At 37.1% G+C, this 4,517-nt stretch overlaps 1 pseudogene; it reads right to left on the bottom strand.

The window, feature by feature from the left end:
- Positions 1-932: 932 nt before the first annotated feature.
- Positions 933-1,867, bottom strand: LOC122118841 (annotated as a pseudogene).
- Between the last annotated feature and the right edge of the window lie 2,650 nt (positions 1,868-4,517).

The following is a 4,517-nucleotide window of genomic DNA, read 5'->3' as shown; positions in this document are numbered from 1 at the left end:
TCAAGTTTATAGTGTTCCTTCACTTTCTATTTTATGGAATAGTTTGAGGAGTACTATTGTTAGCTCTCCTTTAACGGTCTGGTAGAATTCGGTGATGAATTTTCCAGTCCTGGTCTTTCCGCTGTTGGGAGTCTCCTTAGTACTGCTTCAATTTCATTACTTCTTGTAGATCTTGTCAGATAGTTTATGTATTTTTGGTTCGATTTTGTTATTTAGAATTTTTTTCTGTTTCTTCTACATTTTCCAGCTTATTAACATTCTTTGGGCTTTATTGCTGTTAGTTTTTTTTTTTTTTATTGATTTAGATCTCTCTCTATCTTTCTCTCTCTGTTTCTCTGTCTCTCAGTTAGTTTCCTAAGGATTTGTCAGTCTTATCTATGTTTTCAAAGAACCAACTTTTTGTTTCTCTGATTCCTAGAATTACCCTTTTAGTCTTCATTTAATTAATTCTTGCCTTGATCTTTATTTTTATATCTATTGATTTTTTTACAGAATTGTTATATTTAAATTCATGTAGAACAATATTTACATTTAAGTTATACTTTTGAAATTAGAAGATGGAGGTACAGCTGCGGTTTTACACAGAGAAGAAACATATATAAGACAAAAATGTAGCCAACAGTAAAACCCTATTGAAGATGAATACATCTTCAATATAATGTGTAAAACTTTTCCCAGAGAGCTCTACATCTTTTTTTTCTTCTCCTGGTTGTGAGGCTTGAACCCTGGGCCTGAGCACTGTCCCTAAGCTCTTCAGTTCAAGGCTAATGCTCTACTGCTTGAGCCACAGCCCCACTTCTGGTTTACTAGTGGTTTATTGGAGATAAGAGTCTCACGGACTTTCCTGCCTGGTCTGGCTTTGAGCCATGATCCGCAGATCTCAGCCTCCTGACTAGCTAGGATTACAGGCGTGAGCCACTGGTGCCTGACTTCTACATCTTCTTAATCTGATTGCCCAGATCATGAAAATATGGATGATTCAGTGCCATTTTGCCAGAAATACATTTGGTTGGATCATAGACTAACATGTTTGACATTGGAAGCTAGGCTTCCTGATTTCCACTTGGGGAATGTATTCTTTAGTCCTGTAGAGATTCCACCTCTGGCCACACTTCATTATTAGGAGTACCCAAAGCTCTGAAAATCTTGAAGAGATGATCGATTTCTGAATTGCCATAGAAAAGTGGCTTCTTAGTTGCCAGCTCTGCAAATATGATGTCTATACTCCAAATGTCCACTGGAGTGGAGTAACGGGTTGACACCAGCCATACTTCTGGAGATCTATACCAAAGTGTCATTACCTCATATGTATATACCCTAATAGGGATTCCAAAAGCTCTGGCAAGTCTAAAGTCAGCCAGCTTGGTTATTCCTTTATCATCAATCAATAGATTTTTGAGGTGTTAAGGCTCTGAAGAACCCTTCTAGAGTGACAAAACACTATCTCCTGGAGGATTTGGTACAAATAACTCTTAACAAGTGAAGAATCCATGGACTGACTAGGTGGGATAGAATCTAAGTATTTCCTTATATCCCTGGAAAGGAATTCAAAGATGAGATATAACCTGGAATCCTGCATAAGCACGTCTTGAAGACTGACAATATTTGGATGACAAAGTTCTTTTAATAGAGAAATTTCCCAAATGGCAGTACTAGAAACCCCTTCCTCGTCACTTTCCAGTCTGATTTTCTTCATGCTACTATTTGGCCTGTAGTTCTGTGTCTACCCTTACACACAGGTGCCTGCTCCAGTTTTTTCTGGTTTGACATAGTCTTCCATAGTTACTCAATAGATCCCAGGGCCTGGCGGCTGCAGTGGCAGCTCAGATTCAGCGTAGCTCCCTGCTTGGCTCCACAGGACCAGCTCTATGGCTGAGTGTCAATCTATTGATTTTTAACTTGGCTTGTTTTTGTTTTTCTAGGAGCTTGAGGTGCATCATTAAGTAACTTAGTTGAGATTTCTCTGCTCTTTTAAATGAAGGTGCTTATAAGGTTTTCTCATCTCTAGAAAACTTAGATTTTTTTAAAAACTGGAAGCCATTTTTTTTTCTTTTGTTACCAGTCTTGGGGCTTGAACTCAGAGGCTGCACACTGTTCCTGAGCTTTTTCTATTTTTATTTTTCTCTGCAAGGCTAGCACTTTACCACTTGAACTACAGCTCCAGTCCAGCTTCTTTTGGTGGTTAATGGGAGGTAAGAGTCTTATTGGCTTTCCTGTCCAGCCTAGCCTTGAACTACAATCCTCAGATCTCAGCCTCTTGAATAGCTAGGAGTATAGATGTAAGCCACCAGCATCCAGCTTCTTTCTTACTCTGAAGGCAATCATTTGATGCTATAAATTTCTCTAGAAGTACTGCCTTCCTACATCTCAGAGATTTGGATATATTGTATTTTCATTTTTGTTTAGGTAAAAATACTTCCTAATTTCTCCTGAGACTTCTTTCTCTTTAACCCATGGATGATTTGGAAGTGTGTTACTTTAACTTCCAAAAGTTTCCTATTAACTCTCTATTAGTGATCTAGTTGAATTCCATTATGGTCAGATAATAGTTGGTATGGTTTCAATTTTTTTTAACATATTAAAGTTTATATTATATGTGTAGTGTAGTCTGTTTTTGTGATGGCCCAAGAATATGCATCAGCTATTTTTGCGTGAAGTGTTCTAGAAATGTCAATTAGATCCAATTGGTTAATGACATTGTTCCGTTCTTCTATATTCTTGTTGGGTTTTTGTCTATTGGTTGTATTTATCATTGCGAGGAAAGTGTTGCAGTCTCTAATTATAATTATAGACGTGTTTAATTCTCCTTTCAGTTCTTATTAGTTTTTGATTCATGTGTTTTGAAGCTCTGTTGTTGGGCATATGCTTAGGATTACAGTTTGCTCTTGGTGAGTTGACCCTTGTAATTTCTTCAATTTTGAAATCACGCGTTGTCTGATAAAAATATAGCCACTAAGTGGGGTTTTCTTTTATATGGTGTCTCTGTAATATCTTTCTCCATCCCTTTATCTTAACCCATCGATACCATTATATATGAAGCAAGTTCTTATAGAAAACAGGTAGTTGGATCATGGGTTTACAGAAATCTATTTTGATTATCTATCTATTTATCTATCTCCTTTGTTTTCAGTTAGATGGGGTCTTGTTGTATAGCTCAAGCTAGCCTCACACTTACGTTCTGCCTACCTCAGATTCTTTAGTTCTAGAATATAGACATATATTGCAATGACTAGATAATATGTGTATTTTAATGGATGCGTTTAACCCATTTATTTTGCAGTAATTAATGATAAGTTGTAATTTTATTCTGACAAATTTTGTTATTTGTTTCCTGTTTGTACCTTCTGATTTTTGTTCCTCTGCCATTTTATTATTTGTTTTCTGTTTGTGCTTTTGGTTTTTTGCTCCTTTGGTTCCCCTCTCTTGTTTTTATTAAGGTTTTTAAAAAACTTTTTAGTATTTTATTAAATTATTTTTATATGTCCTATAATTTATAACGTAGATGTCTAGAGATTATAATACATATGGACATACACACTTATACAGCATTTCACAAATTAATTACAGTCACAGTTTTAGTGACTATAGGAATCTTAACATACCAGTCCCTCATCCTTCCTGTCCTATGTTACCATGATCTTACCTAGAGTATCTGATATGTTGACAGTCTCATGTAAAGGGCAGGAATGTGGCTCAGTGGCAGAGTGCTTGCCTAGCACTCATGAAACCCTGGGTTCAATTCCTCAGTGCCACATAAACAGAAAAGGTTGGAAGTAGTGCTGTGGCTCAAGTGGTAGAGTACTAGCCTTGAGTAAAAGAAGCTCAGGGACAGTGCCCAGGCAAAAAAGAAAAAAAGTCTCATGAGATGATTTTATAATTGTACAGGTATTCTGGAATATATTCTATGAGGAGATTTAATCTGCTATCCACATGACAATCCTAATTTTAAAAACTGTGGCTTTAGAAAATTCCTGAAATATCTGTGGACAAATTGGAAACTACAGCTGTGGATTCCTAGCTGAGAAACACCGCAATATTATTTAATTCATATTTTCAGCAGTGATGAAGGTCACTACTTTACAGTGAGGAAACAGGGCTAATGTGGTTGAATACCTTGGCTTAGCTCTTCTGCTGATCAGTGACAGTCTTGAGGCATAGAGGGCCGACAGACCCTCTATAGAGGGCCAGACCCCCTCTCATGACTCTGACTCAGTCAAGATGGTGTTTCCTTTAAGAAAGCTTGCACCTTGATCTGTGCTTTCTGAATGGCAGAGGTTACCTGTTCAAACTGCTTCACAATGCCTCTCTTTTCTCCTTAATCTAAGTCCTTTATGTTCTCCTGGGATGGATTAAAGAATGAATAGCTTCATTATACCCTGAAGACAAGAAAGAATATATGAACATAGAACTGCATTCATTTTATTACCCTGAATCCCTTTAATGTCTTTGTCATGGCATGAAATGTGTTTTTCCCGTGACTGTGACCAGGGAGCATGTTCATGTCACCTCTAGAAGCT

The sequence above is a fragment of the Dipodomys spectabilis genome, unplaced genomic scaffold (assembly GCF_019054845.1).
Source record: "Dipodomys spectabilis isolate Male_0828 unplaced genomic scaffold, ASM1905484v1 ptg000157l, whole genome shotgun sequence".
NCBI classification, from domain to species: Eukaryota; Metazoa; Chordata; class Mammalia; order Rodentia; family Heteromyidae; genus Dipodomys; species Dipodomys spectabilis.
The sequence above is the reverse complement of the archived record's forward strand: the minus strand, read 5'-3'. Positions and strand labels throughout refer to the sequence as shown.